At 36.4% G+C, this 24423-nt stretch overlaps 1 protein-coding gene across 3 annotated transcripts in view; it reads right to left on the minus strand.

Annotated features, from left to right (window-relative positions):
* Positions 1-24423, minus strand: part of TOX (thymocyte selection associated high mobility group box) — a 224155-nt gene that overhangs the window by 168366 nt on the left and 31366 nt on the right. The gene's annotated exons all lie outside the window — the stretch shown is intronic.

A 24423-nucleotide genomic window follows, 5' to 3' on the forward strand; every position in this document is an offset into this window, starting at 1 on the left:
AATAATATAGACAGAAAATGGAGTTATCTTCATTATGAACTTCATATGGACAACTTCATAAGTAGCACTGCAGTTAGATAATAAAATGAAATAAAGATAGCACTTTAGGCTATATTCAAACCTTATTTCCATTTGTAGAGTTCAAGGGTATAACAGGCTTGCTATTTGTAGACCATACAGTAACTTTACTAACAGAACTATGCATTTTTCCCCTAGCACAGTTACATGATCCATGAGCTTCCATATAAAAAATGCGTTTAGCTCTTCAAAGTTATTTCTTAACGCTAGTTTCCAAAGTCGAAACACATGATAATATCAAAAGATACTTGTTATTTACTGGGTCTCTCCACCACTAAACCCCCACAAGCCTTGGCAAGAATAGCATTTGTTAATATAAGAGTGGGAATATAAAGTAATTTGACTATACTAAACTGCATGTCAAAAAGAAATGAGTACTATAGTTATCAGCCATTTTCCTAGTTATCACATGCATTCAATATGATAAGCAAAGAGTATCTTAGTGAACCTTGAACTCTGCAGAGATGTAGATGAATTAGAGCTTTGGAGAACATGCTTTTTTCTTATCAGCATACAAACAGATAATAGCTTGGTTTTGGCAGGGATTCTTTATAGCTAAAGTACTTCCCCCTCAGGGAATCATACTGTCATTTGTTTTTATTTTCAAAATGAAAACAAATGGCACTGTAACTCCTAAGGGTGAAAATTACTTCAGTCTACTTTTTCCCCTGCACTCTCATCTATTCATTTTCAGTTAGATGGAATACAGATATAGTTTTTTCCCCCTTTGGCTTCCATTGCCACAAAATGTATTCACTAGCTGTACAGTAATTAACAGCTCTTGACTGGAAAACTGCCAACATGTACAACGTGACACTCTTCCTTTGAACACTAACAAAGTGCATAAGTAATTTATGTTGGATTAAATATCCCTAACAGGGACCCTTAAGTAACCCAATCACTTTAAACAGGCTCCACATGTATGCTCCTGTGCAGTGAAAATGTCAGACAGTGATAACCCACTAATAGCACAGTTCTAACTATATTCCAGCCATTAGCACTTTATGACATCAATCCTCATTAAACGTGGCAAGGAAAAAGATACTAATGTTTCCCAATTTTTCAGCCAAGGTGGAAGAGAAATTGCGAAAATGTAGACAGGTGCTGTCTCCCAAAAAGGATTAACATTTTTTAAAATGTGGTTGCAATTTTCTGTTAGTACCTTTGTTTGTATTGAAAGAAAGACAACAAAGAGGTAAGGGCTACAAGGACCTCAGTGGAATCCAGCCAAGAGTGAAAGAAAAGACTGGTATTTCAGCCATTGTGCTCCCTGCTAAAGCACTGTGCCAACTCATCTTCCAACCCATTATATGAAATTTAATTTAACCTGCTATGCAATTAATTCAGATGTTCAGCCTATTTTTCTCATGGCAGAATCCCTCACACAATGCCTTATTTAAATATTAATCAGTCCTCTTTCAATTAGGACTAATTTGCTTCACAGGGTTTCTCTCATCTTCTGATTGCAGGAAAATGGAGGTAACTTGCAACGTTTGAGGATAATTAACATGGTATTTTTATAATACTGATACATCAAATGGGACCTTAATGAACCCCGCTGATTCCATTTAGTAAAGCATGCCTCAAAGTTATAATCAAGAGGAAAGCCATTGCCATCTGTTTAAAATACTAAGGAGCACAATTTAAACACAGAATAGTTATTTCTTCAAACTGTCTATTGTAGGGGTCTGCAAAAGTCATTTTTTTCATGGAAACTAATTGAAAGTATTTAAATTTGAACCTTTTATTACATATATGCAAACAGTATCTTCCTAAAATGTAGAGGGCCCTCTTAATTAAACGTTGACAAACTCAGATATAAGTAATGTTTGTTAATGTTAATTTTCCAAACATGCTGTGCATTTGATACAGAAGCAACACAGTCAGATTTTACTCTGTTCTAGTGAACAGAATATTTTGTGCTCAGTACTTGAAGACCAAACTCTTCAAAACATGACACCCCCCCAAAAAAAACCCCACAACCCCAAAACTTTCGTCTTTGCAAAATGAAAAATAAAGGCATATGTTGTTCATTTGTTGGTTACTAAAAAAGGCAAACAAGTTAACATTTACACATGACCAGTTGCTCACAAAATGTTCCATCTGCTACAAAGAAGGTCGAAGTTCATCTTTCTTATGTTTAGAATAGCTCTACTGTTCCTAGGTAACCTGTAGTCAAAACCCACGTGACTGAGATATCAGATCCTGACTTCATCATGAAAGAAAAGTCCTTAGTGTAAAAAACAACAGTGAAACACAGAAGATCAAACCCCTTGCTTCACTTTCACTCCCCTGTAAATTTTAAAAGTTCATGATTAAGTATTGACTGAGCCATAAAACTTGTTCTTTTTAAAGTCAAAAATATTAGTACACACGACCCGTTAAAGATTCGGTATTTTGCTTTTTCTTGTGTAAATATACTCTCCTGAATATGTGACTATGAAAAAGGAAATGTCATCACTCTGTAAATGTCAACAATTTACTATAAAAGAACATGGTACAAAACCGAAGAATTAAGTCACAGCAATTCTGAACTTCTGAAACGTGATTTCTGGCAGCTCAGCTCTGTGTGGATTGTCATGCACCTAATAGTATATTTGTTTGCTCATCATCACATTTGTCAGTAGTTGCAGGACTACTAACAAACCTCTTTGCAAATGCAGTGTGTACTTCCACAAAACTTTGTAGGAAGTTAATGATTTTGAAATTTCATTATGCTTGAAACAGGTTAAGTCTTACTGGGAAAGACTGTTAATCAGACCAAGAGACAATTTGATCTTAAAAGCCATGCTACTTCAGGAATGGATTAAAACCTCAGTTCAGATCACTGGGCCTCCTTAAATTATAGCAGCATTGATTAAAAACTGTCCAAAAAAAACCCTGTGGGCATCCTGGTGTTGCTGTGGGTTTTATACCCACCCAAGGCTAAAGGAGGAGATGACTACAAGCTGAAGGGAGCAAAGAAAGAATAATCATCTTTCTAACAATCTTTGTCTAGTAGTACCATCTCTAGAGGCCCCTTTTGAGCCAAAAGAAGCTTGTATTGTATGCAAATTGAACCATGGCCATCCCTGGGGACTGGGCTTAAGCCAGATAACTCTCTGATGTGGATACACTGAAACAAAGATATTTTAAGAAACTTTCATATGCCTGTACTCAGACTTTCACTATGTGGAAACTATACTACAGCACAGATGTTTCTCTGATACATGTTTCTTTCTTTTTATTTCAAGGCCACAAATATCTTGAAGACTACTTTTATCTGCTGTTGATAGAAGTTATAAAGATTCTGTATGAATTCATGGACAAGTAAAGGTGGAAATATAGAAGTTTATGAAATTAAACTTGAATTGAATGTGAAGGTTCACTAAACCTAAATAAACACTCTGTCCAAGCATAGGAAGGATCTTTGTTTATTTGCAAAAATCACGAGACATTGACTTCCATTCTTCATTGTGCACTTTGGGGTTAATTTTAGCAACTTTTCAGTACTCCATTTGCTCGAATTAGATGTGTAGATCTGAGTACTTTAAGGCATTTAACTTCGTAAACAATGTAAGAAAGCCATCTAGCTTATCATCCATTACTCAGCAATCAAGAGTTACTCAGGTTCTTCAAAATTATCTCTTCATTCACCACTACCTTTATCTGGCTGAACTTTGGCAAGCTTCTTCTTAAATCAGTTTCTATTTTTTTTAAGGTAACTTAAAGTCAGAAAACTGTGATGTTGGACTTTTAATAATATGAATAATACCTTCTTAAGAAAGACATCTGATCCAAAAGGGTAAGAGACTCTTGCAGGTCACATTATCTATACATTAGTTGATATGCTGGATCATTGCATTTTGGTTTTTTAACTGTTAAAGAATCAGAAAATACTCATGCAGTAGAATTATAACTCTTTTAGTTGTGAAAATCTCATGATTTTAGATCTGTCTGAAAGGATGTAGTAAAGCCAATTTGTTATTTACACCAACCATACGTGGTAGACAGCCAATAAATAATATATTGCTCTCAGAGCTGAAAGGTCTGTAAGGAGAATGATTATCAACTGTTTAACATGAATATGACAGAGCCCCCACTTTGCATAGCTAATGCCTTTCCCATTACCTAGCTAGAACTTGTCAAAAAAGAGCTCTAAAATGTCACATTTTACAAAAAAACTTTAACCTCGATGCAGCACACAGCTAAGACAATTCCAGTGCTCTGTTTTGGAATTATCCTGTATAAATCTGCCTAAGACACATTGTCACTGACTATTCTGTGACTTCTCCTGCAAAGAGTAAAGGATCTCTGGGTTACACCAAAGATGTAACAGACTCATAAAAGAGTTTCTTGTGCTGCTGATAGGTGACATCCAAGTGCGTCTTGTGTCATTCAGTTGCCTGTTTTGTGCCTTCATGCTTCATCTGGCACAGCTCATCCCTGTCTATAGAGGTATTCAGAGAAAGGGGGTGACAGGCAGCCACTGCTGTGAACAATGAAGACTGCAGTGTTTAATCAGATAGTCCATGGGGTAAGTCTATGCTTGGGCGAGATTTATGGCTAGCATTGGACACTTAGGAATCTTGCTGGGTCCATGAAACTTCATCCTCATAGATCTATTTTTCAGAAGGAATAATGAGAAAATTCTCACTTTGTAAAGAAATCATAAAAGCAGATCAATGAGTTGCACCCTTGAATGATATAGCTAAGGTGAATGCATTCAACTGAAAGACTGAATAACTGACTGAGATAAGAGAAAACCTTACTATCCTTTGAGTATATATGCCCATTTATCAGATTTATTATCCAGACAATTTTTAAATCTTTCATTATGATGGCTATAGCATCTCCACTTCCAGACTTAATGGCTGTTCCATAAGCTCCATCTGGAACTTGTTCAGTAATAGGATGGACTTTATACCACCCAGTTCCTACAGCTGACCTGACTCCATTTTCACTTATTAACTGAGATATCTCAAGGAATAATATAACTGGATGTGCAGAAAGAGGTTTGTATTTATTTTAGACTCCTAGTAAAACACTGTAACAAAACTGTAGGGCCAGCTGAAAATGGAGTATGTCTGTCTGACTTAATTTTAAACCAATTTCCAGGTATGCACTGATGTTTACATGTATACTACTAAATTTAAAATGGAAAAATAAATATATTATAAACAAACAACAGCAAAAAATGCCCACTGTAACACTAGAAAAAAACTTAAAACAGAAATAAGTATAATTTATTTCAATTATCAGAGCAGCTTTAAAATTCAAAAGCACTCTTTTTACCAAAATGCACATTTACCAAAGTGCCCATGATAGAAACTGTTTGATTTTTCCAAAGGCAATGGCATTGTGTGTTAGTTTCCAGCTCTTTTTCCTTTATTTCTACCTCTGCTCTCCTGTGCCAAACTTGTGTTGGCACCTAAGGCACCTGTTTGAGTAAGCCAAAGAGTTTACACAATAATACGTTGTTTTGGGACTGTATTATACTCCTTCCTCTTCTGTTTCCTGAGTCCACATAAATTTTGTAAACAAACACTCCCTCCTACAAGAGGGGAGAATTTTCTATTTTTTTTCTATTTTCTATGACTCAGTTGCTCACAGCACAGCACTAGCAAACAATTCTCTATACCATAAGGAAATATATAAGTAGCATGATAGGAAAATAAACCAGATTTAATTATTTCAGTTCAAATTTCAAAGGGATTATAAAAAAAGTCCTAAGGTATAGAAAGCAAAAATCCATTATTTTTACATAAGGCTCATAAAAAAATACAGACTGCAGCCACCAACACTGACAGAACTGTCAATAATTAGCAGATTTGAAAATATAAGTTGCTTATGCCAATCACACACATTTGGCAAAGGCAGCAGCCACATATTTGCCAGTTGCATGTGTTATCTGGCTACTACATCCTCACTCAGTGTTCCACTTTGGTCAGAAAAAGCAGATGTGAACTCTGCTAATGTCACAGATGAAGGGCAGGTTAGAGCATCCAGATGAGCAGCAGGACAGTGTACATTCCTGTCAAAAGGTTCAGAAGACTAGCTGGCAGGTAGCTAAACACCACACAGTCAATCACTCCCCTACGCCAGTAGGATGGGGGAGAGAACTGGGAAAAAAAATAAAATAGTGGGTTGAGATAAAGACAGTTAAATAGGACAGAAATGGAATTGGAAAAAAAAAAAAGAAATTAATAACAGAAGAATAGAATAATAGAATTGTGCACCACAAAACCAGTGATGGACAATGCCATTTCTCACCACCTGCTGACTGATGCCCAGCACGTTCCTCAGCAGTGGCCCCTGGCCAACTTTCTTTTCAGTTTATATACTGAACGTGATGACATATGGTATGGAATATCCCTGTGGTCAGTTGGGGTCAGCCATCCCAACTATGTCTCCTGCCAGCTTCTTGTGCCCCCCAGCCTCCTGAATGGTGGAATGGTGGGAGAAGTTGAGAAGTCATTGACTTAGGGTAAGCACTGCTTAGCAACAACTAAAACATCAATGTGTCATCAACATTATACTCACCCTATGTTCAAAACATAGAACTATACTAGCTACCAGGAAGAAAATTATCTCATCCGAAACCAGGACAACTCCTATACCACTTCCTTTCCTTTCCTCAATTACATTGATACTGCTGTAACCACATTGGAGGGGATCTGGACCACAAATGAGAACATTCCCTTTTGGGAAAAAAACCACAGACAATTTCCTTAAGTAAATATTTAGGCGCTCACTGCTTCTTCCCAGTAAATGAAGACTAACTAATATTTCATCAGTCTACCTATGCAAAGGGTGGCCAAGTCTCCCCTTAGACATTGCCTCAGTTTGAAAACCTTTGAAAGAATTGTATGCCATCTCTGAAATACAAGGCAAAAGCTCAAAGAACAACATGAAGTGGAGTCAACTACTGAATGTTATTATTTTGAGTCTGCATTTTCATTTCTGAATTACAGAAGAGATAAGTTTAATCAGAAAAAAAAAATTACCCTGTCTCCAGGAGTAAAATTATAAAAGCAAACTAAAAATAATTTATACTCTGTTCCCAGAGGGATGGGGATGGGGTCTACAAAGGCTTATCTTCCACTAGGAGAGAATATAGCCATGGGGATTGAAGACATTGTCCTGTTGAGATCCTGGGATATGCTCCCCAGTTCTGGATTTGCACAGAGATGACATGATCTATTGAAGAAGCCAACAAGAGACTCATTATCAGATCCTTGGGAATGAGGCCTGAACAGTCACTGGTTGGAGTCATTTACAGCATTTTTGCATCCATATCCATGTCCTACTCCTCATCGAAGTGCACTCTCATTACATAAGGTGAAGTGAAAGGTACAACTCTGTTTTTTCACCATACTCTCATTTCTATTCATAATGGGTGAATCAATAAATAACTATCTTTTTCTACTTCATATTTACACATATTGTGTTGCTGGACAACAGAAACGCTTAGAAAGCATTAGTGGAGATTGAGATTTACAATGCAAAGAAGGAAAACACTCACTTTGCATCTGCAGCCTCCTTGGTTTAGAAATTATTTGAAAATGTAAAACTGAGAATTTGGAAGAACTAGTCACTTCAAGTCTGAGCATTCCAAGATAAACAGATAAAAGTGTCATTGTTAAAAGAAATCACAGCTTGACAGCATGGAGAAAATAAATATAAGTGCTTGCAGCAATACTTTGAATGAAGAACACAAATATCTGACAGATGACACTTTTTTTTTGGCCAGTTCAGGAACTGCCAACAGGTTAAGTACTAAAGTAAACTCAAAATCACGCTTTCTCTAGTGTATTATGGCAAATAGCATCCCTGAGCTATTTTTCAGAAATACAGCCTGATAGAAGTATGCCAGTAATCTTTTGCTAATCAGTTAAAAAGTAATAAATGTATAAGATAATGCTTAAGAAATACTTTCAACCATAAAGTTTCAGAAAATAAAAGGTAAAATGGAGGCCTAAAAGTATTTTGTTAAAAAAGCTTCCTTAATAAATCCACTACAGGGAGAAAAAAATAATGAACATTTTTTCCAACATCTCTGGGAGCCTGATCTTTGAATTAGAATAGAATGTGGTACAACATCAGGTTTACTATTCTTGGGGGGAAAATAAACCCTGTATGTTTATTGCTGGTATTTTTCCATAGCTGGTTGCTTCATCATATCTTTCATCTTACAAAAAAAGCTTCAACTGGAACTACATTAGTATTTAATGAATTAGAAAAGAACCTTGTTTAAGGGGGAATACAGTCTATGAATTGTGGATGTGATGTTTCAAAACTTACAATACTGTTAAAATAGTAGTTTAGGATTAGAAACTGTGATGGGCAAAACTTACTGTAAATGCTAGGATTTGCTTGGATATCAACTCTCACAAACTATTTCTTTGCTGTAAGTTCACCTTTGAAAGGATTTTGGAACTTGCAGAAATTCTTTTTCAGAGGAAGAGGAAGCCAGTGAGTAAAGGCAGGAACAACATGTCTCGTACTTGATGAAGGTGAATGAAGACATGCCAGTGAATGAGAACACATTATAAATCTACTGGGCCAAATATAGCACGGATATGGAACAGCTGGCTATACCTGCCACTCCCGCTCATATTCTGCTACATCTACTGACATCGAAGTACGTACTAGTTATTACATGTTAAAGTTTGAAGAATCCATCCATCACTTCTATGAGCTTTTTAAGTATTACTCTCAGCATATGGCTCTTTTGCGCACAGATGGATCCAGTTCTGAGCCTATGTTCAGATTAATGATCACAAGTAATATCCTTGGACTTCACTGTGATCTCATGCAACTTTAATTCCACTGACTTGAACAAAGTTCCTGATTTACAAAACTGTGAAGGAGCTCTGGACCTTTTTTTTTAATGACCTCGGTCACATAGGCACCATTTGACAAGAAAACGCTTATGTGATCATAAACTTAATATATTGAAATATTAAATTGAAAATTAACACATTATGTGCAGTATTTATCAAGAAAACTAAAGAACGGTTAGCCAGTGAAAACAACAAAGTACAATTTGTTCAGCTAAAAAAAAAAAAAATTACTTCTGTTCCTCTACAGAAGCGTTGTTGGTCGTGTTTTGGTTTTTGGGGTTTTTTTGTTTGTTGGGTTTTTTTTTCTAATGAACTGATTAAAAGAAAGGTAACTCTCAGGGATACAAGGCAATCTAAACAATGGTTAAGAAATGCAAAGCTTCTTAAAACATACTCAGGAAAACAAGCTGTATGCACTGATAAAATTGTATGCACTGATAATTCCCCCGTACCTACACTTTACTACAAAATACATGTATTGTTATGTTAAACAGAAAAATATTTTTCAGTAGTTCACTGAAATCCTATTTCCCAGCAACTCTTTCAAGACAGGTAATGTTATTGAAGTGTACTGATATTTTCACAATAACTTTATTAATAGGAAAAACTAAATGAACAAAGAACCTGGTAAGAAACTGCAGATGTTCCCATCTCTAGGTCACCAGTCCTGAAAGGTTAACAGATGAAAGGGGAGTTTTCCTATGAACTGGCAGAGGAGTAAGAGTCTTTTGCCCCCATTAGCACCGGCCAGCGTGAGTTCTCACATCATTCCCAGCACTGTGCAACCGCACAACTCATTCCACTGACGTGGCACTAGACCACCCAGCAGGATAACTGTAGCATCCCAAGGTAGACCTCAGCCACAGCTCCTCTTCCATTCCACAGTACAGGAACAAACGTGTGAAATACAGACTGTCCAGAAAAGCTCTGTGCAGAGACAGACACCAAAGTTGCAGAAACACTCTTCTTGAACAGCATCTGTCATCTGCCCTAAATGCATGTCAAGCAGTTGGCCAAGGAGGTTACTTATGGCCTAGACCTTTGCACAGTTTCTCCAAAGCCACACGTCACCAGAGGAAATGCATTGATGTTCTTGTCTGTGTTTGCCCATACTGATGCATTTACCAGCTAAGCAGGGAGACTAAATTACCATTTCCGTCAATCTAGTATTTTCTACGGGTCCAAAATTTACTGCATCAGAAAGGCCAAACATTTGCAAGATTTGAACACAAGGGTGAAGTAATGAAGATATGATACATGTGGGAAGATCACACTAAGCACATGTTGTTGTTTACTGTTTTAATGTTTAACATTAACAGTTTCCCTGTGAGGATTGGAGTATTTGATACAGTCATATGCAGAACATAGAAAATCCAAATGTCTCATATTGGGTTGGATATTAGGAAGAAACTTTTTAGAGAGAGTAATCAAACATCGGAATGGGCTGCCCAGGGAGGTGGTGGATTCACTGTCCCCAGAGGTTTTTAAAATGAGACTGGATGTGGCACTTAGTGCCATGGTCTAGTAACCATGGCAGTGTTGGATCAAGGGTTGGACTTGATGATCTCAGAGGTCTTTTCCAATCTGGTTGATTCTATGAGTCTATGATTCTATATTTTAGTTAAAGAAAATTAAATGTTTACTATTAAATTATGAGAACTGGTATTTCTCCTGAAGTGCTTCTTTCAAACCAGGATCAGTCTTATCTGTTGTCTTCATGAATACTGAAATAATTAATTGATCAGTCAAATGTTAACAATTGTTACTCAGGCTGTGCCATGAGATTATGTACTCACACTGAGAATCAATGGTAATTAAGTAGTTGATCAATGCAGGCACCTTTGCAATGTGTACAAAGCTCCAAAATACAAGTTCAGTGGAAAAACTAAACATGAGGAGTGAAAACTCTTCATTGAAAGTGAGTTTTCATCACTGAAAACTATTTTCTCCTCAGTGTAATTCTCAAAAATGTATTATTTTTGCTTTTTGACATGAATTAGAGGACTCCATGACATTGACAATGTGTGTAGTCTAGATTTAAGAATGAAAACCTCTATTAGACATTGTACCCTATCATAGATAAAATCTGAGTAAAGGGACCAATCCAGACTAATATTCAAGCAATTCTGGTGCCAATTAAAAAAGAAAGCAAGGGAATGAAATATACTCAGTTATTAGTGTCTTTAATCTACGCATTATTGCAGGGATGAGGTTGAAGCATTTCTGATGGACATTTCTGTACTGTACGACAATTTTAAAAAACTTACAAAAAGTATTTCTAGAATGATTTCCATTAAAACTGTTGTGTCAACCATGGAACTGATCTGTCTAGTCATGAACATGTCGTTAATGTGTAGTACTGCCTCAATTTTACATAAACATGCAAGGACACATACACACGTTTCCCTGTATGAAAATATGAAAGTGCACTAAATTGATTATAAAATGAAATTTAGCTAATTGAATCAAGAAACTTACATTCACAATTTTTAAAGTGTACACTTATTCTAAATATTTTACAATTGGTTGCTTTGCAATAATTTCACTACTTTTTCACTAGTAAATTGTAAAAATATTTACAAAACCCAAAGTGGTATTCAAAATTTCCCATTTTTACAGTGATACTTCATGTAACTTTCCCAAATTCCACTGGATACAGTCATAACAAAAAATACTATATAGGTAGAAGGGAGTCCTCAGTGAATCTGAAGGTTATAGATATATATTTTTTTCATGATGTGAACATTCCGTAACCTGTTACAAGAGTGATGTCAAGCTTTCAAGATAAAATCTGTTTAAATCTAAAATGAAACGCTATACAGCTCACACCCACTGGTATTCTATCCTTTTATTTCACCATCACAGAAAACAAAATTTTGGTTCTTCACATGATTACATGAAAAACTTGAAATAGACAGAAAAGGACAGTTAGCTTTTCCAAAAGTTTCAGAGAAACTCTAGGAATTAAAATGTTTCCTACCTACCTCTGCTACGTGATCTGAACTCTATGTTTTATATCGCATAAGTATATAAAACCCATGACACTGTGATAAACAACATTTTTGCTTTTCAATTAACAGTAGTGAATATTTTACTAATGATTCCTCTTCTGAGCATGGTGTAAGATATTTCTGCACAGGATGTATTTGTAATGAACATGTTTAAATTTGCATGCGCAAATATAGTATTTCCATATAAAGACCGGTATTTTTCTAAATAAAGACCAAACAGGACTTTAGTAATATAAGTTTTGCTCTTGTTGCATACACATAACTGCTACTGATGTTAGGAATAAAAAAGAACCCAGAAAAGCCTTGAAGAAAAATGTTGTGTAGACTGAAGAGTATTTATTCACAGTGTTTAAATTAAAGCACATAATATTCTGACACTAACTTTAGTTCTACTGAAATACAGGCGCCATAATATTCAATCACCTACTCTCTGTATAAACTGGGGCAATTGCCTCTTCTTCCTCATTTCCTCATATGTTTGATTAATATAGATAACAAGGCATCTTTTGTCTGCAAGTTTCCTTCATTAGGCTAACAAACAGGACAAAAAATGATGAAGTGCTTGGTATAGGTCTGCATGCACTCTAAAATAACCATTCTCTCAGCTTTGCTGCACCGCCCGGAGAATTTCAGCAGGTTTGTCCAGGAAATATATTAGCCTGTCCTGACTAGAAAAAAATATAAACCATAATTTTAGCTATTGTTTTCATTCCTTTTATACTGACCAATAACTCAGTTTTCTTATATCTGGCAATGCAGCCTCTATAACATGGTTTGGTTTGTACTGGCATTTTTGGACCATTTTTCTTTAAGTGTCATGTATCTCAAACAGCTTTACAGAATGAATTGCTGTGTTCGAACAAGCATTTCTGCAGTATGATATGAAGCACATGGATCAATCTGTAGGTAGTAATAAGAGAAGGAACATGATTATTTGTAGTTCTGGATTAACCTTTGGAGTTTTCAGATATGGAACTCAACAAACACCAGCTGAAAGAAAACCCCAGCATGATGGCTTATATGAAGGATAAAATCTCTAACAATACAAAGTCACCTTATCGAGTTTGCTCTGACACCTCTCCAACTCAAGCCTTAAAAGCATGATGTAGGTCCCAAACATACAGTGTTCACTCACAAGCATTAGAAGCAATCCTGCAAGTCTGAACTTCTAAATGTTCAAAAAGATGAAGGAATAAATGTTTTTGGGCACAGATATAAGAAATTCTATAAGCCATCAATTCTGAGCATTTCCTAAGAGTTACTGAGTCTTACACAGAGAACCCTGAAAGAACAAGTCCCAACATTTTTAATCTTATATCTCTTACTTTAGACATTATTTCTTTATCCTCTTTTGAAACAGGAGTATACAAAATAAAAACTCTACTTCCGTAGTCTTCAGGTTATTAGAATATTGCATAGTAATATGATTACAGATCAAAGTATTGAAAGAAGTGTAAAAACAAGTAGATAAAAATACAAAGACTTCCACAGATATGCCAGTGTTATTTTAAACTTATTCAGAAAGTTTATTTTAATAATTAATCAAATAGCTGTATTATAATAGCAATAAATTATTTAAGATGTAATTAACTCAATTATAAACATTTCTTATGAATACATAAAAGACTGAAATTCATTAGCATATAAAAACAACTACAAGTTTTAGTGTATAAATACACTCAAACAAGACTTCTTACTGCTGAAACCAAAATGCACAATATCATCCAGAATTCATGAAAGCCAATAGAATGATATCAGGATATTTCTTCAATTTCACAGTCTTCCCAACTAGCAATCTTATCATTACAGCTCATATAATTCCTGCTTTGATATACTATGAGTTATTTTCAGTCTCAAGTTATCTCAAAAAGCCCAGCTACCACTGTCTTAGATAATATTTCTGTTGATTTCAAAGTTTCTCTGGTTTACTTAGTGCAATTCAGGCAAGCATAAGATCAACATATTTATTACAAAGTTTTATTGCCTAAAACTAAAGTTAATTAACTTCTTTATGCTAAGTGGAGGACACCACAAGACTTATTGTTCCAGTAAAAGATCTCAATATTTTCAGGAGATGGAGGGGAGGATGAGAATAATTTCTAAGAAAAGGAAAAGTAAAAAATAAAAGTACTATAAGAAGCACATTAAAACTGGAAGAAGCACCATGACCACAAGACCAAGAAGTAGTTTTAAAAACATGGTAGCACAAGAAAAAGACCAGTGCACAGCAAATGAAAGGCATAATGGAAACTGCTCACTCACACTGTATTTTATTCTAAAAACATATGGAGTTCATGTTTTCAGTCTGTTAGTATTGAACACTATAAATGGCTTTAAATTTCAAAAACCAATAACATCCATGACATTTCTCTCTATGACAAGAATTACGTACAATATTATATATTAAGTATAAGCATGAAAATTTTACTGTTACCAGCTGTGGTATCTAAAAAAACAACTAACCTGTCTCTATCCACTCATTACCACTGGCAGCAGCCAGCTTGCCTGCACAGGAGGCTGGAAAGCTGCTCCTTTAAAATCCAAGCATGGGATTCGAACTTGGCTGGAGTCTTTATATTGACTTCAAAGCACTGATGATACTTCACCTATCTAATTGTCTTTTCCAGTCTTCTGGAATTAGTAATGCCATATGTAAGAGATTTAGCACCCTAGGGTGCAAGTATTTAATAAAAAAAGAAGTGTGTCTTTTAAAAATATCCATAATTATTGTAGCAAATAGAGTTAATAGACCTAGAGCAATCAACACTCCTGTTCATTACAAAATGGGAATACACACCAGAGACACTTGTTTGTTTTTTTTTTCTCAAGTTATCCAAATATTTTTTATCAATTTGACATTTGCTGCAATTTATGATTACTGAATTCAAATTAAAACTAGACATTAACACAGTCCCTTTCTGCATGTGCAGGGTAGTGCATAGCTGTGAGATGCCCAGGAAAGAAATGCTTATTCAAGAATTGCAACTCCTTTCTGCTTCTCCCACAGTTTTAAGAGGGGGGCAGAAATCAGTCAAAGGCAGACTTGAACTTTTTATGCTCTCCTTCCCTGCAACAGGGCAGCTCCAGTTCCTTCCAACAGGATGGGGAGAAACAATGACTTGTAAGCTTGCTTTCACATACTTCAATGGCTTTCACATACACCCCTGTGCAATGGATAAACACCCATGCGCTCCCTGCTTCTTTTAGTCACTCCAAGAAAGGGGAGGGAATACACTACATCTCTTTTTTCTTGGGAAGAAACCCAATTTGCTCCCAAGCAAACAACCTCCTTCTTCACGCTATAAAATATCCCAGAGTTAGGTATCATGTGAACAAAAAAGCAGGCAAAAAACAACAAAGGTAAACAGAACGCTTCAAATTAAATTAAAGAACTACTCTCTGCAAATTACCTGTATATGTGAGGATGTATTTAGGATACATAGAATTGAATTAGTGTGAGAAATTTTTAGAAATGTAAGCAGAGGAAGAAAACAGAAGCTGAATTACATATAATCACACTCTCATGTCATCTTTCAGATTATGTCAAATTGGAGCTCTTAAGAAAACACAGGAAATCTAAATGTGGTGCTGGTCGGACGGAACTCGGGCTCCATTTCAAAGGACTTTTTCTCCAGTTGTCTGCTGCCCCTTTTAAACCTGATAAAGGAGACTCAGGTCTGGTCAGCTTCAGGCTGGCATTTGTCTTTGATGACTAATTTCTTCTGTGCCTGCATATCTCTTCAGGCAGCTAGTTTCTGATAAAGTTTACTCTAAAAAAAAAAAAGTCTACTATGAACAATTAATAGAAAACAATCTAAATACATTTACCTTTCCCAACATTAACTTTCAAATCACGCAAACTAATCAGGCCCTTATAATTTGTGAAACTGGAAAATGCCAGAGCTACATGAAATAATGATTCGAATTGTGACAGTCTTCTTTTGTGTTCAATGCATTATCCTTTACTGACGATTGCCCCAATGGCAAAGGCTTGGTTGGTTTGGTTGTTAATAACTTTTAAAAGCTGAAGGTGATTTGTTTGTGGCCTCAATCTTACAACCTCTTCTTCGGCAAGCAGGTTTCAAATATTGTATTAACTACTGTTTCTGCAAATGAAGCAAACTGCACATATGAGGGAGACAGTCTCGATATTATCTCGGGAAGCTGGTTTTCAAGTCTTACAGCAGATCCTTGGACTCATATGTGTTTTGTCAATCTTGAACAATGTGAATGCATATGAATTTTCATATGAATATGATATCTACATGAATATGAAAAAGCATTTCATCTTCACTTGAAGACACATTGATAATTTTAGAAATACAGAATAATTTTTTCTAAATTCATCAGACCATTGTGATATGATTTTCTGCTCAACATAGAAAACCACTGAAACATCACTGCTAAACTGATACTGTCAAAGTATGACTTAACAAAGCTTATAATCCAAGGGCTAAATCAGATTCCTTCATGTGAATAATTTTAGTAAAGCAAACAGTCCATACTATTGCAGACAAATTTCAGTTTTGGTACTACAAACCATTAGCTTTAAATGCGTATGACTGTATCTGTGTCTTTAGGTGAGATTATTACACAGTACCAACATCAAACCAAATGTGGCTACAGTTCAGTGGTAGTGCAATGATTCCTACAGGTAATTTCCAGTACTGTTTTATTTCCCACATAAGAAGCCTGAACATAAAATATTCTTTTAGACGGTACTGAACATAGAACACAGGGCTTTTGTCTTCAGTTCTGCTGATTGTATCAGTCAGGTTGACCTAACGAATCACTTGCTCACCATCACCACTGGCTTTAATGTAGAAAAAAAATCAGGAGCAGCCTTAAAGGAAAAGAGCCAAAAACTTGAAAGCTAGGTAAAAATAAGGCACTGTAGTTATATCTTTATTAAAACAATTTTGAAAAAAAAATTTAATGCCTGTTTCCTGCAAAGGACTGAAACAGGAGAACTTCAGAAGCACAGAAGATACAAGCCTAACTAGAAAGTCAGGGATCTTCTCTAGCTCCCAGCAAACCTAATGAGATCAGGAAGCTTTTCTTACAGAATCTAATAAAATCACGGCCTTTTCTGGAATTACTGAATAGGCGGGCATAACTAGTACTAGAAGAAAGCAGATAACCTTGAAAAATAATTTGCCAGCTATAACTGGTATGAAAATCTAAGTAATATGACTGCTACACATAGGACAACAATCTCAAATTAAAAAGAAAACCCTCTCCCAAAGAGTTCAGTGCTAATTTAACCATTTTTCCTGGCCATACAAATGAACAGGTGCAGGGTTGTGAAAGTGCTGTAAAGAAGTGCTCTGTCTGCCAGAATTAAAACAGAGAGAATAAAAACCTTCCATGAATGAAGTTATAAAAATGTTTAAAACTTAACCTTTAATCTTCTTTAGCTAAATAAATAAACTAAATCTAAGATAGAGATTTTAACTCTAACCAGTTATATTTACAGTGATTGACTTTTACCACGTAGTGAATTTTTGCTTATCAGATAAGATGTTTAAAAAGAATATTATCCAGTACACTTAGCAAGGCAATACCCTCATCAACTTTCATTTGTTCACAGCCATATGAAAGCTGATGAGCAGAATTTTAAGAAAAATTATAAAGGCATGCAGTTGTTTAATGGTTCATGATATTTTTGCAGTTTTGTAACATATAAGTAAATTATTTAATATAGGGCATTAGCTGACAATTGCAAGTATTTATGTTTTCTTTTTTCCCCAATCATTTTGAAAGCCTGAATTACCACCACCAGTTCATTCTATCCCATGGAGCACTATATAACTCACTATGAACAGGTTATCCTACAACTTCTCTGACTCCAAACTGAGAAATTAAACTTAAAAAACAACATGATAGTGTAGAATGAGATCAGACTTTTAGGTACACCCACAAGCAGCCTAGGTATAAATTGCACAACTCATGAGTATTCCTGCACAGCATCATGCTACAGACAAACTCTTGCTGCCTTTGTTCTCCCCATCCTGAGACAATGGCTCATTGCAGGAACCTACAACACTCATCGCAGCTTCACGTAAGCTGTGCTATGTTCCCAGGGCTGAAAAAGCAATGCTTTCCTCACATTTAATACATTATGAATGGTTACTCCCCTCTGCGAATTTCCCACGTATGAAGTTTCCATCATAGGCAGTTTTTTTCACAAATCACTAATCAAATACACAAATTGCTGTTGAGTGTGACCTTAGGTTCTGCACACAGGAGCCCATTTCTTCCCAAAATGCACTGACTCCCTTTGGTCTCTCTGGTGCCTCTCCCTCTATTCTGCACTGTGGTTCTCGTTGCTGCAGCAGAGGCAGTGAGACCCACTCTGACCCAGCCTAGGGCTGAGTTCTTACAGCACAGGGCCCTCAATGTGGTGAACTCAAATGCTGAAGATAAGACTGAAAACCCAACTGTCAGTTTCTCTGTTAATGTACAGCCATAAAACTGCAAACTACAAGAGAGTTAGCCTGTCCTTCAGGCACCAGGACGCCTAGGGTAGGACATCTGAGGGTAGCCATCAGAGCTGTGATGAAAGCTTGTGTATGTACATTTTGCTATTTTTAAAATCTACTTAGCAAGTATTTCTAATAAGAGGAAATGTGTGAGGGACAAACGCATAATCGTTCACTGTAATTAACTCTATACTCTTTACTATATTTTATGATGAGTTTTATCGCTAAAAATATTTTTAGCATTAAACTTTTACAAAGAATTTAAAAAATATCTAGGATGCTGAAAGTGAATGTTAAGTTATGCAATACAGATCACAGACCTTGCCTTTGCAAAGCTGTTACAGCTGTTATCATGAACACCAAATCATTGGACAGCAGCTACCTAAGGAAATAACTGTAGTACTGGAGATGCTTACCAAATGGTGTCTCAGTTATTTTTAAAATAGAGTAGGACTAAAAGTCATGAAAAGCCTTGAAAATTATTGATATGTTACCAATTTTTCAAGTAAACACCTTAGTGGTACACATACTGCAGAAACTAGAATTATAGGATGTAAAAGACAGCTGAACCAGGTAAGCAGGTAAGCTGAACCAGGTAAGGAATCATGGCTGGGCTTCACGAACGAAGACTTGGGAAGGGCTCTACCCACGTTTGTTGCAAGCGTGTTGGTGGCTAAAAAGGCCAATACAAGATAGACATGTCCGGTTGCAAAAGGCTCAACAGAAAGACTCCTTAGGTGGTATATTCTGCAAGGCACGATTCTTTCTGTGTTGCCTTTTCTCCTCAAGGGTGATCCTGCGTGCTTTCTCAAAAGCATCAGTAGCGTTATAGATGGTGCCAGGTAAGGAATAGTAAAATCAGAATGTAGTAAAAGTGTAACTCTTCAATACCTCCTCAGAAGGACTACAAAAGTACCTTCAGGATTTCTTCTTATTTGGAGGCAACTTTCTGAAAGCTGAGCTGTCCAGGAGCTGTGGAACTTCTTAAACAAGTAAGAATGAGAGATGTGGTTTTTTTAAGTAGAGGGGAAAGCTAACAATTCTTTACAAGAAGAGATTAAAAAGAGCATATTTTTTTGCTTAGCCACTCTACCACTTAAAAAAAAAAAAGAGGACTAGAAAGAGAAATTGAAGAAAAACATTAAAGTATTTCTGATGCCTTCTGAGAAGCTGATCAAAAAATGACATGTCACACTATTTTAATTCTATTTTATATATTAGGGGACACTTTAACATTATTGCAATGCAAGTAATTATTATACATACACAGAAAACGCATTTTAGGTGATGGGAAAATATCACTGCTTTAGAAACTTTGTACTAATTACATACCATTATATTCCGCTAAAACTTAGAATTATTACCACGTTCATCTTACTCAAAAATGCGTTAAGCTTTTTACCTGGTAATACTCAAATGTACTTTTACTCTGTATCTTTTCACCAAACTGACCGACTTCACTAATTACTAAATTTTTTCTACCATACTGTGGTAGAAAGATTAATACTGTCAGGAAAGTACAAGTCTCTGAAATGTTGTCAAAACAAAGAATATTGATCTTCTTAAAACACTGCAGTTAGTATATAAATCACACAAAAATGATTGACATTAATATGTGTCTTTTGTGCAAATGCACTTTATCATGTACCTTTTTGACAGTAATAGCAATTTATTATACTGCATGGCACCTTAACATACTCTACAGACAATTTTTTCAATTTGAGAGTTTCCATAAAAAATAAAAAGTTGAGCAAAAAGAAATATAACTGTCTTTATTCAGTTTGATTTAATACCTTGTCAATTTGGTGCATTTTTTATGTTTCTTTGTATAAATAAGAAGTTGAAAAGAGCTATTCTAATGGTAATTTGGATCAACCTTACAAACATATGATTCCAGGTTTCTAAAAGAGGCCCACTTAAGGGGGCTTTAAAACTGAACAAAAAGAGCCCTAGGGCTCTACAACTCACATTTAACCTACTTACATGAAAAAGGAACTGCTTTGGTTAAGAATAAACTTCCACAAGCTCAGGTTCAAACCAAACATGCCAGCATATTAGTGAGGAAATGAAACAGCAAATAGTAACTCCTTTCATACTTGTAAAAGAATACTGTATTTATTTAAACGCTTTGGCAGAAATTCCTTTTTTAATTAAATTGTATTTACTGCAATAACATTTTCATAATTAAGAAAAAATAACCAATTCCTTTTAAAGACCTATAGAAATCAGAGCAACCTAAAATATACAGAGAAAACATGTAATTGTGAGAATAAATCTATCTGACTAACTCGGGACATGAGTCAGGAAAAAACGATAGTGTATTTTTTATGCTGGGAAGCCTATGCAATGCAGCCAGAGTTAATGAAAGAAATTAACATCTGCCTGTTCAGAAATCATTGTAACCTGTACACAACTTACAACCGTGGTTGTGTTGGATGCATCTTTTTTTCCTTCTAATAAAACTACTTGCTGCCATCATGCATGCTTTTTCTTTAAGTTCACCTATCAAGAAAAGTGCTGGACTATTCTTAGAAATCACGATTTCATGTACTTCATTCTGCTGTTCAGAGTGATAAAGAGAAAGAAGGGAAAGACACTTCCTAGGAGGACCACTACCACTGACCACTGCATTGTAGAAATCAAAGAACGTCTGTGAAGGTTTTCACTCAGCACTTTGTGCAGTGATGAAGTTGGAGACAAGGAAACAGTTTCACTGTGAACATAAGGGTGAGGACATACATTTAAAATAACAGAAGCAGCTAAAAACAGAAGAGAATAGAAAGCTAATTATCCCTCCATGAAATGGTCATGATCATTCAATCCATGTGCTGGCAAGCTACCTTAGTTTAAAATCTATGTCTGCATTCCTGAGGTCCTCATCATGGGGATAAAATGTATCAGATCAGTTTTAGACATGTGTCATTGATTAGTTTTAATACTTATTAAGAACACTTTTGGTATGGAAAAAATGACACAGTCTACAGTAACACTTTCTATTGTACATGTTTACCATCCAGCTGCTTTATCACTTCAATCTCATCCTTCACCAGGTCATTTAAATATACATTTATTTGGAAACAATAGTGCAGCTGCTGCTTGTTTGCACTGTTTCTAGAGTTACTCAGCAATTTAACTAGTTCACTGCTTGCAGAAAGGAACAGGAGGTACAGCAAAACTTCAGAAAACACAGAGGCACAGAAGCAAATGTCCTCAGTTTCAGCTGTCAAGGCCTACCCCATTTGCTCACCATTACTCCTGCTGGTCAGGTATACTGGAAAGTCCTTGTTCTAATGACTGGAAATTTAGACACCAGAAGTTAATAACCATTTACCCTTACACCAACATTGTCCTGTCACTCAAATTGCTCTTTTCCCTCTCTAGAGTTTTTCACCCTCAGATAGTTCTAAGAGAAATAATCTCCTCTCTCGTCCTTCTTTTTTAGCAGTGTAAACAACCTGACCTGCGTGCCCCATGAGCTTGAGTGTCAGGCTCAGTCTAGACATGGTAGCACCTCAGCCACCTTCTGTGCAGGCTACAGTGCCTTGCTAGGGAATACCATGACATGTCCCCTGCTATCAGGGACTGGATCACAGCACCCTTGTTAGAGACAGCGGATGACATAAAAACAGACAGTTTGTTCCTTTTACCATAGGCTGTTCCTTCCCATGATCATCCTAAGAGACCTTCTTTATACCTGTTTCGTTCTGAATTTATCTCCCTTGAATACAGGTAATAAGACACAGCACTTTACCCATCTCTACCAGAAATCTCCCCCCAGAAAAATCTGTGGACATTTGCTGTCGTTATTGTCATGGCTCCTCTTAGAAGTTCTTATTATTTCAGTCACTCCCCTCCCTGCTCACAGGAGCCAGCTCTGCTGTTCACCTGGCTGGATGTGACTCCAAGCACCCATCCTTCTGTAGCACTCCACACCATCAGGGCCACACACCTTTTCTTGATATGCTGCGACTTTTTACAGCAACGCTGCCTCTCCATTTCTGGTTATCAGAAAATTAAGGTAATCTTATTGTATGAGTAATCATAGCATGCAATAAGAAAACATTAAATTAGATCTCAAAACCAATCCAACAGGTCCTATGATTTCTTTCACCAGTCCTTTTGGAATCCCATTGCGTTGACTGTGGTACCTTTATGTCTCTTAAGATTATTTTGCACAGCAGTGTCTGTCATTTCTGTATCCATACTCCTCTTCCCAACTACTAAACATCATTTTTCTGGAAGGAATATAACATGTTCAGTTCAAGTGTTGAGATGCTTATGAACAGTTTGTAGTCTCTACCTATTACTACACAGCTGCTATACTTCTTTCCTTGTTCTGTTTCTATTTATAAAGTTGAAAAACCTTGACTGTTCATCTTCATATCATTTGCAAAGTCTAACATGCTTTACTTTTAGCCATTCTCACCTCCCTAGTAAGACTTTAATCCTTATTGCTTCTCTGCCTAGTATCAATGCTCTTCTTGAGCTGGTGAGGGACAGGTTTGGAGCAAAGCCATATGAGGAGCAGCCGAGTTCACTTGGCTTGTTCGGCCTGGAGAAGAGAAGACTGAGGGGAGACCTTATAGCTGCCTGCAACTTCCTTGTGAGGGGAAGAGGAAGGGCAGACACCGATCTCTTCACTCTGGTGACCAATGACAGGACCCAAAGGAATGGTCCGAAGTTGTGTCAGGAGTGGTTTAAGTTGGATATTAGAAAGAGGTTCTACACCCAGAGGGTGGTTGGATGCTGGAATACTTTCCCCAGGGAAGTGGTCACAACATCAAGCCTGACAGAGTTCAAAGAAGTGTTTGGACAAAGCTCTCAGCCATGTGGTGTGATTCTTGGGGCTGTCCTGTGAAGGGACAGGAGTTGGACTTCAGTGATCCTTGGGGGTCCCTTCCAACGCAGGATATTCTATGATTCTGTGATTCCTCACTTGAGTCCAGAGTGCCTCAGAAGGTAAAAAAATTTTTTTTACTGCTGCTTTGGAAATAAAGTTCAATTTCTGCACCTTTGACTGCAAAAATTTTCCAGTTTCTCTTACATTTAATTCTTCAAAACATGTCTTTATTCTGAGATGTCTTTTAAAGACATTACAAAAGACTTTCCTCTTCCTATCAAAGAGGGAAGTGAGAATTCCTGTCCACACATATTTCTTTTATTCAAGTACATCCTTACTTGTAGGAACACAGTATTTTTCTTAGTTTAGAAAAAAAGCCAAGCAATTCAATTTACAGCTTATAACAGCTCAATATACTGCTTGGTTTTCTGCTTCTCTGGATTTTCCTTATTGGTCCTGGCTGTAACTGTTCTCTAACCATGGGTTGATTTCTTTTCTTCCCATCCCATATCGATCTTCCTATCCCAAATTGGAAAAATTAAATTCAGGAATAAGACTTGAAAATAAGTGTAAAGACTTGAAAATAAGTGTACAGAGATGTACATTTGGTGTATGCACTTGTGTACACCTAAGGCTAGGTTTACACAAATATAGGCGGTTTAATCTCATTCCACAGCAAAATTTCATTGGTTTGCTGTGTTTTTCAAAGTTTCCTAAAAAAAAAAAAAAAAAGTCTTCTTTTTCTGATCTCAATTAAATTTGACTCAATCTGTGATCACCCAGTCAATACTGCTGCTCTGCTGAAATGTTGCCTTCTTCTCTGAGTTTTTCACCTAGACCTTGACATGGATATATGGCGGATGACACCACTACCTGTCCCAAAATGAGCCCTAGTCTGTGGATGGCTTTTAGCCCCTCTGGTGCCCAATGCATTGATTCTTTTCGAGAAGGAACATCCAACTGCATGTCATGCTTTTCTCAGATGCTGGTGCAGATCATGTACCAGTCTGCCATTTACAGCTTCCTATCTTCTGCAATTTCTAGCTGTTTCTGGCTCCTAGCCCCTCTATTATCTCTGTCTTGCTTTCTGGAGATAGTATATCAAAAAATTGCTGCAGAGGAGCTATCTTTTGACTGTGCAATTCTCTCCTTTATTTCCAGTACACCAAGTCCCTATCTTAGTTTTA

Source organism: Manacus candei, unplaced genomic scaffold (genome assembly GCF_025592945.1).
Source record: "Manacus candei isolate 608988 ecotype Guabito, Panama unplaced genomic scaffold, ASM2559294v1 h1tg000008l, whole genome shotgun sequence".
In the NCBI taxonomy this organism is placed as follows: domain Eukaryota; kingdom Metazoa; phylum Chordata; class Aves; order Passeriformes; family Pipridae; genus Manacus; species Manacus candei.